The sequence below is a fragment of the Diuraphis noxia genome, unplaced genomic scaffold, assembly GCF_037042655.1.
Source record: "Diuraphis noxia isolate RWA-SAM2 unplaced genomic scaffold, SU_Dnox_SAM2 contig0002, whole genome shotgun sequence".
In the NCBI taxonomy this organism is placed as follows: domain Eukaryota; kingdom Metazoa; phylum Arthropoda; class Insecta; order Hemiptera; family Aphididae; genus Diuraphis; species Diuraphis noxia.
Window position 1 is genome coordinate 66698462 of NW_028301712.1, and position 14853 is coordinate 66713314.

Here is a 14853-nt window from a genome sequence, read left to right on the forward strand (position 1 = left end):
TATACTATTAACATTTCAGCCAAAAACCATTATTTCTCATTAGTTAATATTTAAACTTATTTCACTAATATTGAACATTTAATTTCACTCAATATGAGAAAATGGAATATTTAAACATATATTTATTATAAAAATATTTAGACATTTTTAAATATTCAAAATTCAAATACGATTGATGTAAAACAAAATGCTGAATTATTGTCTAAATAAAATAACATAGTACATTTTACACAACGACATGAGTATATAATATAACTTCCACATAAAATAAAAAACATAAAAAAATTTATAGTAACTAAACTGACAACCATAACAACTTTATTGTTAAAATATTATAGTTACTATATGGTTATTGGCTAGAAAATGATTCAGACATCAGAGTTTGTTATTTTACAAGTCAAATATAATATATTAGATATTTATCTGCCTATTTTGTTTAAAATATTGCGTAAAAAACGTAGAAAATTAATTTAATCTATTGTTTTTTATTCCCTTTTCAATCAAAATATCTTAAAAACGTTATGATGTTTATTATTTGTACATAATTATTTTTATACGAATTTTATACACGTGATAAATGTTGCGGTTTAAGATCCTAGCGGAATCATAATATTTAAACGTTTGTAAAACATCTATAAAGTTTGAACAATTGGGGAGACTTCAATGAAAATATATACAGTATGTTCATTCGTAAAGACGGTTTGTCGCGTTCTTAACAATACTCGGGCTATAAAATATTATACGACGGCTCCGGGGAAGGTGTTTAGTGTGTATTTGATATATGTGAAAAAACAAGGGAAAACATATTATATTGCTCATATAATACATAATAGACTGATAGTATAGTATATAAAGGTCCATTTCAGATTCAGATATAAACGACCACAATGGGGTGTTTAAAATATTACAACACCGCGTTAACATGACATAATATAACTATAAAAATGTGTAGTTAATAAAAATAAAGCAAAAATATGCTAATTTCCAATATTTTTCAAGAAACAGGGTCTGAAAATCACCGATACTTTATTTTATTGTACATTCGTGTGTACACAAAGGGTGACAAAATTGTTTTCATCGCATCCCTTCCGATACATAATTTGTAGTTTAACAGACAGTGGCCTTTGGCCTTACAGCTAGATAACGGAATTACAGAAGAACTTATACTACACACCTATAAAATGTAATATACCATATTATTATTTAAGATGGTAAATAATTTCTGAATAGTTTGATACAAAAATACCCAAATAACGATGGAAGTTGTGCACATACTGCACGTGCCAGTCAATATACTCGTAGTTTGTTTTCCGACAACAGATCACGATGACACGATACAGATTTAGGTACAGTTAGTATACACTGTAATATACTTGATATTTGATAATTAAATTATTATTTAAAAATCTGAATTGTTCAAAATGTTCCTAGTTAGATTGGGATTTAATTAAATTTACTGTAAGATTGTATACAAATAACTTCAAAGCCCTAGAAAATTAACTGACATTTCAACGAGTAAAAATTTGAAGTATATAAATATAATAAAATTGTATAAATAAAACTAAATGATTAAAATAAATTAAATTAATGAAAGAACTCAAGTCGGACTTCTTCTTGATCTTCAAAAGTTTGTAACATTAAGTATTTAAATCTCAAGTTAAATAGACTCAATAATACAATGATAAAAATATGATATGGATATGAAGAAATTCTCCTAAATATCATGTAAAAATTACTAAATTAGGTTCACAAAAAGCAATTTATGTATTGATGTAGGACTCAGTAAAATGCAAAAGTAAAAATGTAACACACAGGTAGTTGGGTTTGTATGGCAATGTATTTAAAAGACAATAAAAAATGTAATACATACATATAATAACACATTTAAAATGTAAAAATCAATAAAAGCCTATAAGATGTTCTAGTCTGCAACTTTCGGCCCACCAAGTAATTTTTATTCCAGGTCCTCGAAAATAAAATTTTTAAGTATAACATGTATTTTTTTTTAAATAGTACACGTTAAAAAGTATTAGTTATGCTAAACGAAAATTCATTATTTTAAACACTTCTGTCTTGTACGCGTTTGTAAGGCGAAGAGGGTTCAGAAACACGGATATTCGGCTCCTTTATTTTAATATTATTAGGAACTGATTCATCATCAAACACAGAATTGGCTCTGCTGGACGCAAGTATGCCATAGTGTTCGATTGTAATACGGAGACGACCTTACAACACATTATATATTATTCGAATTTATTATTATTTTATATTTTAGTCCACAAACTAAATTGTTTCACAAACATATGCACGTGTTAGTTAATAGAAGCTTACACATAAAAGCATATTAGTTTATTATTATATTATACATATTACTCTCGTATAACTACACGTATATTGTTATGATTTTAATATGTAAAAATAAAAGGTTTAAAAATAATGAATAACTAAAGTCGAACAATATATCCAATATCCATCATCAATCAAATTGGTTGACAAATTAAAAAAAAAAATATGAATCTACGATAATTATCATAATAATATTATGTGATCGTATTAGATGATTTAAATGCTATAAATGGGTAGGCCAGGTAACTTAATACGAATATCGGTACATATGTCTAATGAAATTTTTGAATTTGTACCAGTCGGCATCACGTATGCAAACCCCGAAATGTCTGTAATAAATATACAACTACAGGATCCAAAATGGGGGAAAAAAATAGGTACAACTAAAGCGGTTTGTAAACGTTAAGCCCATGGCTGGAACTCAAACGGGCGCCGCGGCCGACGGCGGTGAGTGTATGTAAACGAAAGCGCATTTTTTCTATGAAACATAATATACGAAACAAAAAACAAAAAAATTTATAATATATTATAATAATATATAGTTATAACAATATTATTATATTACGTGTCGGAATAATTACGCGCGTAATATTTTCGTCGGCCAGCGCATTAATTTTTTTTTTTACGAGCCAAACCGGCCGTAAACGTGATAAATGTCGTCGTAAAGTACAAAATGCACACGGCGGCGGTTTAAAGCGAGTCCTGGTCGCAATAATGGTCAGCGCGAGCGGCCTGCTATATACACGCACGACGGCAATAATCACGAGAATAATAATAATATAATAATCATGATGATGACGACGAATACGATGGAGACGATGACGATGACGATAATAATGATAATCCTAACGGCGCAAAACGACGATAATAATGATGCGGATAAAATAAAAAAAGCACATAATAATAATAAAAATAATGTCTATTATTATTATTATTATGTCGACGGTGGATGTCATCGCGCCGCGGCAGATGAGAAAATCAAGTATAATGTCGTGCGTACGTCCACGTCTGGATTGCACTTATCCCAAAAGATACCTGCCGCGGCAGTTATATAAACTCTGGTATATAAGTGGAACATAAAGGTTTCCTCTATATACTGTTGTATAAACGTATACAGTTTGACGTCAGTAAAACCTCTAAATACCGGACACGTTCGGTGGCAGTTATAATTTTGTCCGCTATTCAGCTAGTTCAGATGGTAGAAATTGCAGTGCATGTGATTGGTTCCCAATAAAAGTCTGTATAGCTATTGGGAGTTGTCCGTTAGCGGAGATTTCACTGTATCAAGATTTTCAAGGAAGAAATTGGAGTATATCGATACGTATCGATTTAATTTTGGGTGTTCAAGAAGATACACGTTCACAATACAAGCGATGCGTACCGGCCTGTGTCGGTCTTAGATTTCGATACGAGTCGGTACGTATCGATACGCATCGAATTCTTCTTCTTGAAAATCTTGAATCTTCTTATTTCCAATGAATAAAATAATCCTCTAGGTTCAACCCTTTAGCGGGGATGATGGTGTACCGACGTGGACGCCTTGGGACTTGGGAGTAAGAGTTCACGTGTAAAAATCTGTATCTACGTGCTGTAGGTATATGAAATATTGTATGTTCGGATAGAAGACGCTGCACCAACAGTCGTAATTTTTTATTGACTAAAAAACCTCAGATGAAAACTTAAACTGAAAACCAATATATTGTTCCACGTCTAGCTAGTTTTGCAAACACCGTCGAGTTTAGTACGTATACAATATTATATCGCCATACAGCACCATCACGCCATGTACTTCTTGGTTATCTTTATACGTCTAGAGAAATTAATTTACGATCGTAAACTTAATAAGAGCGCAATAACATATAAATTGTTTACGAGTGCTTATATTTCAGACGGTTTTCTAAACTGCATTAGTATATATAAACTTAAACCGTTTCGTATACGACAATGTGGAACTATAATAATTTTGTTGTGAATTGACAATTTCCAAAGTTTTCTACAAAGATTACAACGTTATATACACGATATTTTATTAGTTGAAACTATATGTACAAGCCACAAAATTTTCTATTATTTACCCAGTACATTCAACAAATATAAAATATTACATATTTACTACTTTAATATTAAGTATTTATAACTCAAAATTAAGTATAATTGTGGTGCATTAATTATTTTTATAAAATATTGCGGCTTTATTGATTTGAATATGAAAAATTCTTATTTTCTATAGTATGAAGGTATTTAGTTTTTATGGTGAAAAATATAGGTACATACCATGCAATAGTTACTTACGAATGTTCAAACTATAACATAGCAATTTATTAGGTATATTGATTTTAGAAGAATAAATCAACAAGATAAAATCTAATCAATTTAAATTAAAAAAATTGTTTAGGATGTTTTAGGACTTTAACAGACACACTACAATACAATGCATTAAATTATACACATTCGATATTACCTATGAAATCTTAAACTAAATACAGTTTTCATATAACGTATATATTATAGGACTTTGAATTGAGTTCTAAAAATGTGAACTTACCTTATAATGTTCAACCTGCATATTATTTCCAATAGAATTCAATGTTTGTAAATAAAATTTCCATAACTAATATGTTTTATCTAAAAAAAAAAAGAAAGGACCGCAATTCTTTCTTTCATTCTCAATCTAAACAATTATATATCTCCTTAACAAAAGACGTCACAAAGTTGTAATTTATAGACTAAGAATTGGACATACCTGGCTTACACATCGTCACTTCATGAGATGAGAAAACCCAGATCTATGTACAACTTGTAGGGAAGTTTAACTGTTAAACATATCCTCCTATACTGTCAAAACTACGCAGACACCAGAACAGCTATAAATATACCTGAGCATCTATATGAAGCACTTGGACCTGATCACGAAAACACTATCAAAATCATAAAGTTTCTTAAAATAACCAAATTGTTAACCTTATCTGACATTTGTATTTTTTTTTATCTTTCTCTCACTACCAATGCTGTACTTATATATTTTAACGTTATACCTTTATAAATAATCTACATTGTACTTAATATTCATAAAGTTATTTAGCACCTAATTTAATGTTTACATTGTACAATATGCCAATAACCTAAGTTGTTACGGCTCTAATAATTAATTTAAAAAACAAAATTATATATCTACGCACAAATTATGCTTGTATAATATATACTTATTAGGTACCTATACATGAATCTAGATTTGTCAGTGTGTGTAACTTTGTGTATGAAGATGAAATTTAATTAAGCTGTTTTTTGCTTATTTATAGTACCTGCTCCTTATCTAGTTTTCATAAGAAAATGAAACATCTAAATGTACTACACTTGAAAGAACAACGAAGTCGGCTTGTTTTTAAATCAAAGCAAAGTATTTTTGTTTAATTGATAATTAAAAAAATAATAATAACGAGATTAAACTTAATATATAATATCTCATTATTAAAATTATTAATCAATAATATTATGTTACATAAAAACATAAAAAATAATAATCTAGTCATTTTATTGATAGCAGTTTGTTCAATAACTATAATCATCAGAAATGTACATTAAATGCACTAAAAAATATAATGGTTAAATATTACTTAAAATATGAGAAAATAATAAATATGCACTATAGTAGCCACAAAATATCTATAAAATCATATATTCTATATGTATACATATTGTGTAATTAATAATTATATTTGTAAAGAATAAAAGATTTGAAGATTTAGTGCCTAAAAAGTCATATTTATTAAAAATGCCTTGAGGAAAACGCAATAAACAACAATTCTTACAGTTAAAAGCGAAATGTACACAACAATTATTGCGTTCACGGTTAGGACATAAAGAATTTAATGCCTTTTAGTTTTTTCACATTTTCTTCTAGCACCTAAAACTACTAAAACAGTATTTATATTTGCAGTATCTATACATTAATAAGGATAATAATTTTGCTGTCACATGAAGCGATTTATAAAACCATATATAAGTAAATAACTATTAATGATTCATGAATATATTTTTAATTTGTTAATTATTTGGTTTAGTACATACCTAGTTGTGTACTACTTTTCCTAATAGTACCTACCTAGCACTCAATGTTATTGATGATACTACAACATTTCATATAATATTTGTACACTAGTATTATATGAGTAATGCTGAATGAAAAATGTTATCATTTGTACTTAAAGTGTCAACATTAATATTTATTTATACCAAAATTAAATTATTTTGAATTTCGGACATAACTATCCAACTATTTCTGCAAAAACAATCTACCTATAATAATTAATTGATATAGAAAAAATAAAGAACAAAACTTCATTTTCCCAAAAATTTAGTTTTTGCAGTTATCAACTGCTTTTACCAGTAGCTAAACAATGACGATAATGATCGTTTGCGCATTTTCGGTGCCTGTATAGGTACTAAAATATTATAATACTGTATAGTGAGGTTTCTTACTTTTTATTATCATTTCCAGGTCGATGGTGTCGGACGAGTCAGCCAAATCGATTTCCGTTTACGATTTGTGAAAACTTGAAAATATACAAAGCGTATATATAGGCACGTTCAGCGTCCGATGGTGGTCCGGGCGACGGGTCCGCTTCGACTTTCGATGACGAGTGCGGCAAAAAACGTGTACAGTTGCGTGCGAGCGCCCCTCAAAAACGTTCGAAACTAATAACAATAATGATCGTGGAAAATAATAATAATAATATTATTATAATGTGAAACGAGATAGTGAAATATTGAGACGCTAGAAAAATAACTTAATAATCCAGCGACAATATTTGTAAATTGCAGATTTGAAATATTTGCATTGAATTTTTTGTCGTAAACACAAGTAAAAATAGACTTAACCTTCAGTATCATAATATGATTATTGTATGACTGCCCAATCCATTGTCTAAGTATACTTTAATATATATTTAAGAGTTGGCTATCCAGTATCCTTCTAAACAGTCGCGTAGGTTTTGTTTCCCGTTTTTAGAAAAGATGATTAGATAACCTAACCTAAAGATGATTCCCGGAAATCAGTGCTAATCGTATTAATCCATATTATCTATATTTTATTTTATAATTAATCACATCCTACAATTTTCTTGAGTGACATGGATTATAAAACATTAAATTGCAAGGTTACTAATTCTTCATTACTATTTATTTTTTAGAAAGTGATTGGTATCATATTTGTAACAATTAAGTTTCATTTTCTGTTGACAAAAATCAATAACTATTAATTGTAATAGGCTAAATACGCCAAATTCCTACACCGACATAGATTTCAGGTGAAAAAGAGGATACAATTGGTAACCTTAAGAAGAGGCTAAAGTAAAACAGTCATTATTTTATATAATCATAAAGTAAAAAAAAATGTAAATTAATTTTTTTTATGAAATAGTTTTTGGCAAAATCCATTTTTTTTTATTTTAAATCAAAAATAAATACCTGTATAGACTTGAATTATTACCTGAAATATTTAAGTTTATATTTTATGAAACATGAAATTAATTTCAAATTATTTTGGCATTTTTTGTGCTGTTTTTAGAAACTCAAAATGCTCAAAACGTGCAATACAATAGATTCTTTAAAATTCGTAAATATATCAATTAAAAAAAAAATGACGTCTCAATTTTTTTTTAAGCATTTAAAGTTCAAATTTTTATTAGATTCATCAAAACCATGAAAATACTTAAATTATTTTGTGATTGAAAATTCTTATCTATAAGGATTGAAAATGTAATACATATTTGCTTTGTAAAATTAGTTTTTACTGGAAAAAATTGGCATAAAGCCACATACATTTTTTATGAGCAATTGAAGTTCAATAGGTATTTGTGACTGGATATTTTAAAGTGCAATAACGATTTCTCCTTAAAATGATTTATGTGATTTTGTCGTAAATCAAAAATTGTATTCGCAAAAACTTGAGATCTTCTACTATATAATATATAATGACATTTTCCAGACATTTAGTTTAATTTTAAGTTATATTTTATGAGACAAACTTTTATATTCTCTATGGTACGTTTGCATTGAATTGAACATTAATAACAGGCAACAGCTTATATTATAGGAAATAATATTATAATTATCATTATTTTATGTATGAGATTAGCATAAATTAGAATCTATCTACCGTTCTAATAGAAAACTAAATTACAAATATAAAACAGATTTATGATAATTAATAAATAATAACTATACAGGGTACAACAGATCCATTTGAACATTGGTGGTGGTATATGCATCGCAAAGTCATGTTAAATAATGATAAAATATATGTAATTAGTATCGATCTACCTTTTAAATTTTTAATGATAACAAAACGCTGATTAGCAAAAAATAAATTGGAATATTGTTTAAAAATCAATGACTGAAAAAAAAACTGTTTTTAAAAACGTATTTATAAAATAGCTATCTTGGATTATAAGTAGAAAATTTAATTCAAACTTTAAATTATTTAATTTAGTTGTAAAAAAATAAAATAAAATATAAGGTATAAAAATTATAGTGAAAAGATTTAGAAATCATTAAAAAAAAAAATAAATAAAAAAATACTGATAGAAAAAAAAACTATAGCAATGGTCCAATAGATCTGTTACGCCTTGTATAATAACCTTCAGTGGCGTATAAAGGAATTATTTTCAATGTGGGCCAATTCACCACTAGTCAAGCATAGCACTAATGCCACTAATATAGCAATAACTAAATATTTTTTTGAAAACCAAGTGGTTATAATTATAATATAAACAATAGTACCTAGTTGATGTTATTTTATTATTTATATTTAACACTTATTTCTAACCATATTTATTAAAGGTTAGTAATTATAATATTGAAAGAGTAATGTTGCCAATTATTACTTACGTTACAAAAAATTCACTTTTAATACTCCGAGGTGATAATACTATGTTTTTATAACCACCATATACTCGTATTAGTAGACCAAAATAACAGTTTACCAACTTAAATTGTTTACCTTTCATAGAGCACGATTTATAAAGACTCCACAATACTATTTTTAATATGACATTTTATGACATTAGTAGTTCTTATTAAACAAATCACCATGTCGTAATGTTAGGTTGAAAAATAAAAAGTAGATACGTCGTGTATGCAAAAAGATAAAGGGTGGTAAAGTATTTTCATTTTTTTATGTAGGGAAGGCGACTAGATTAGTGATTACTACGGTTTCCTAATTACATATTTCAGTTTTAGTTATTACCTACATATGAATATAAGATTTGGGCGAAACACAATGTTTAGCTTCATTTTTATACGAAATATCAATAAAAAATCATTTCATAATGAAATATTCAAAGAACTATCACAAATTAAATAAGATATGATATCTTATAAGAATTAGAAAAACATTTTTATAAATATAATTTTGATAAGTATATTCCTATACTCCAAGATGGCAGATTTATACTTTTCTAAACAAATATGTTGGTAAGAAAGGTATTCTAGTTAGGTAAATGCAACCAGGATGAATCTAAAAAAAAAAATTAATTTAAATTGACTGTTAGTATAAATTAATCGATTTTAAAAATTCAATAACAGGTATCGTGCATCTTTTATAACACGATTTAAAGCGATTGCATAATATTATTCCTCGCCATCGATTGACGTAAATAAATAATGGATTATAATACATTCCTGTAGATAAAATATAGTCCCATAAATAAAATATAGTCTATTTAAAAATACAACAAATTCAATGATAATAATTTTTAACCATAAATCGGTGATTTCGGTTTGAAAAAAAAATTAAAAATACATTGATGGCCTACTGGTTTAAATAAATGTTGTTTTACATAATCTAGTTATATAACTTGTATGTACTCTTCGTTAGTCATCACGCATACCTACCTACCTTATAGTGTTACTCAAGTCACATTGCATTTTCGTTGCATTCTATGATGAAATATATAATATATTTTAGAGGATCACTGAGGAGGCTTAGAAGTAGGTATTACAAAAGTTGATTTATTTTCGGACGATAAATTGCTTTACACAAACAGTGTACGGACGATGATATTAGTACACGGAATATGAATATAATAAATATGCACAGCGCATAATGCGCTCCAAAACTTAAATAAGCATAAATAAAGGTCCTTTGAACGTTACTTATTTTAGCTATAAGCTATGTCATAAATATAGCTACTAACAATAATTTATATAAACCATGCAAATACAGAATTTTAAGTAAAAAATATGGTTTCCAATGACCGTATCAGCCAATATTTATTTCAATAATAATTTATTTCTATCATCTCTTTTACTGTAAATTTAAACAAATGTTCATACTTTTGCGTATAAAATATTTTCCTTTTTTATCCAAATAAACAATTTAAACGGTTCAACTTTGTTTTCATAAAACGAAAGTATGTTTTTAGTTTATGCGATACATCGATATTTGATAAATAATTTTTTTTTATTTATTTTAATACCTAGTTTTCAAGCAGCCTTTCAATAACTTCGTTGATTTTATATATAAAAACGACATATTTGATTAGTGATAACTGATTGATAATATTACGTTACAGGCTGAAAGATCGGTAGATCACTTAAAAATCTGACTTTAAAGTTATTAACACATGGGTATATACAAAAAATAATATACAGAAGCCTTGGTCCAGAGACCAGTCGACTCTGACAGTGGCGATCGCCAACCTTGGACTTTTTTTTTTAATTGTTAAGCTAAATCACCATAATAATATGGCATATTAACAAATATTAAATAGTACTAAATCTTATCCTTTGATACAAATCATCGAATTTGATAATTTAATATGTTGGTCGCAAACTTATATTATGACGACAGTAGACCACGATAGTCGGTAGAAGGTAATTATTGCCTTATTGGTTATAGGTAGGTAATAGATAGTAATAATATTATCTATAAGCCTTTAGATGAAAAACATTCATCATTATCGTTCAATAACTAACGAACTTACAACTTCGAATTGCCAATGAAAAAAAAATTAAATACTTAGTACAATATTATTATTGTGATTATTAGGTACATATTATATATTATACTATTATCATTATTATATTCTATTGGGTACATAAGTACTATTCATTATTGATTAATTCATATCTTGATATTAAATAAAATACATAATTTCCCACGATTAATGATATAATACTATGATATTTTATTATCTAGTATTGGAATTTGGAATATTTATTTACTTGGCTCACAGTTTTAGCATAATTTGGTTAAACTATTTGTAGGTGAAGACCATTTAGCTACCTAAATAAAAATAATTATTATTGGGAAAGAGGATTAATTAATCTTATTATTCATATTTATATAGAATAGATACAGTTTAGGACTTACCGTGGGTGGAATTGGTTTTCAGTTACTGGCTTTTAAGTACCTATATTATATTTAATAAGTATTGAAAATTATATTGCTAAAAAAATTGATAAAGAAGCCATACTAGATTTATTTGCACAAAAAAATAGATATATTACCTATTTCAAAATAAATATTTTCTAGTTTCATAACAAAGAGTTTTCATTGTTAAAATGTAATTATATGTATGAGTATCTAAGTTATATGCATAGTATACTATATCTATATCTAAAATAAATCACGCTTAAGTTTTGAATAATGTTTAGGGTAATATTATGTGTATATATTTTTTTTTTTTGCTTTGATATGCAATAAAATATTTTTAAATATCAGCCCCCTCTAAAATTATGGAGAATTTCCGCCTATGGAGGTCATATTAAATGATGAGACACTATGGCCTCAACGGCGATAGGGGAGACCAGGTCATTTACGATTAACCAGAAAACTAAATCGAAAACGACGAACGATATGCCAGAAGTTATTTAATTATTTGTAAAATTTATGGCGACATTAATTCAAAAATTGTATTATGACAATAGTATTTAGGTACTTGTATACTTAAATCGATGCGCAGCGTATTCAATTAAAATTAGAGACATTAATTCTAATGATTTATACCAGGGGTAGCGCTCTTTTGGGCCTAGTGTCAAATTTTTGCAATCAAGGGGTTAACAATCTTTCTTGTCCCCAAAGTTTGTAAAGACTAAATAAAACATAAAAAATATAGTAATAATATAGCAATATAATCAATTTTACATAATATAGGAATATCATAATTTTTCACAATTTTAATTTCCCGCGTGCCATTGAAATTTGACAAACGTGTCACTTTTGACACGAGTGCCGCGTGTTCACGCCTGATTTATACTATACGTGATCATGCTGGGCTTTGTGTTAAAAACGAACGAGAGCAAAATCCACTACAGAGAATAAGTAATTTTATGGAACAGAAAAATTGATCAAAATTTAATTTAAGCGATTATTTTCGCAATTTTTCCTGTAGAATGGCCTTTTGTAATTTTGAAAACGTTGTCTTACAAAAATCATCATACGGTTTATAGCGAACAATATTTTAGTCAGTTTTCGTATGCGGTAAAAAAAACGCTCGATATTTTGATAGAAAAAATTACGTCGCAAAGGTTACCGACGATCCAGTACTGGTTTTAGGGCAGTGCAACGGCGGTGAACAAATGCATCGGTAGAAGTGCGCATTGCAGTATACAAATACCGATAGCACGACGTTGCACCGATCTACCGCGACTATACATGCACTGTGCAGAAAACGGTCTGTCGCAAACATTGTCGAGGTCGCTGAAAGTTCGTCCTGCACGCGTTAAATAACCAAAATCCGGTGCTGGTACACGCGAACGCGTCGTCATTTGTCTCACAATAATAATATCATATTGTTATGTCGCATTGTTTCATAAATCATTATACATAGGTACTTAATATACGCTTAATTTTATTATTTCATTCCCCGGCCATCGTCATTCGCGTACCACGCATGCACACACACGACGCCGTATATTATAATGTTTCATATACTTTTCGTTTTTACTCGCGCGCACACGACAGCGGCGACCATTTGGAAACCGATGTCTGGAACATTTTCCCGGGGAATACGATCAATTCGGAATGATAAAATTACGTTTTACCGCCCCGGGGTCCGCAGGTTATGTGCACATTCCGCAGGGCGTAACCGTTTTCCATAAAAGTTTAGCCGCTCGCCGCCCTCACCCCCTCCCCACAACCACCCCCCACGTATATGTATACCGCCGCCACTACTGCACACGCTATACACACTATTGATCGTCGCCGACGCTTTTATATGCCCTCGAGCACCCCGACCATCCCCTTCGCAAGCCACCACGTGCGTATACCCCCCCCCCCCTCGCAGTAAGAAATCTACCACCGCCGAACCACTACCACCCCTCCCCACCCACACACGGATTCTGTGTAAGCGCCGGCTGACAACCCCTCCTTCAATATTCTACCGTAATTTTATCTCGCACACACACGCACAAGACGCTCTCGCGTTTATATATATATATATGTGTATAAGGTTTTTATAATATGGATTTTCCCTCGCCCGGCTAAAAAGAGGGCTACCGCCACGCCGGTTGGCGTTTTTCCTCGACTTGTAGTTTTCTACCCGAAAATCGAACAAGGGTGGTTGGCGAAAAATTTAAAAACGACGCACCTAACATGGGTACTACCTATACATATACACCAACATAATGCTGCTGCAGTCGCGGTATTTAAATGATATTATCTGTGCCTACCTAATATAATATATGCTACGAGAACGAAGAATTAGCGTGCCGACGTGCGCGGAAACCAAAAAAAAAAAAAAAAAATACCAAACTACTTTTACGACATTTTTTTTTTTTGTTTTGTTTTACACACATATAATGTAAGTATATTAATAATAATAATATTATCGTCGGTACACGCGGCGGTTTATTTTATACACACGCCAAAAGCTCGTATATATATATATATATAAATATGTACAACGACGGAGACGAAGGTTTGTGTGTACACGACGGTGGCGTAATATTGGGTATTACATTTATAGGTCTGTATAAAAAAAAAAACACACACAAAACTTTATTACGTTAAATCGCGTGATTTGCCCCGAATTATACGAGGCGCGCGCGCGCGCGCACACACACACACACACACACACACACACACACACACACACACACACACACACATATATAACACTACAGCTGTGTGTACGACAGAAGCATACCGCACATATTATACCCGAGTTTACCCACCCATGTATAAACTTAGCTGTAGGCAGTGGCGGATTTGACGATCGTTTAGCCGGAAAATTCCGATCGAGATCACTCTCTCCTGATATTACATGACGTGTAATAGGTATCGGTACCCAACTAAACTACATAGGTATAATGTAGTTAATTTAAAAAAAAATTGCCATCACAAAATAATAAATATACTTTTAACTACATCGCAAACTGCAATAATAGTCATTTACCTTTGTATTACTCGTCGGGTTAATAAAAAAAAAACAACAAAAATTTCGTAAATAAATGTTACTGGTATATGGGTACGAGGCCCCTGTATTATGAATTATTGACCGACTT

The 14853-nt window shown here is 29.6% G+C and overlaps 1 long non-coding RNA gene across 1 annotated transcript in view; it reads right to left on the reverse strand.

Moving 5' to 3' along the window:
- Nucleotides 1–7071, reverse strand: part of LOC149058815 (uncharacterized) — a 136487-nt gene extending 129416 nt beyond the window's left edge. Inside the window, exon 1 of the long non-coding RNA XR_016190120.1 lies at nt 6826–7071. This is a non-coding gene — a long non-coding RNA (uncharacterized LOC149058815). The remainder of the gene's footprint in view (nt 1–6825) is intronic.
- Nucleotides 7072–14853: the final 7782 nt, after the last annotated feature.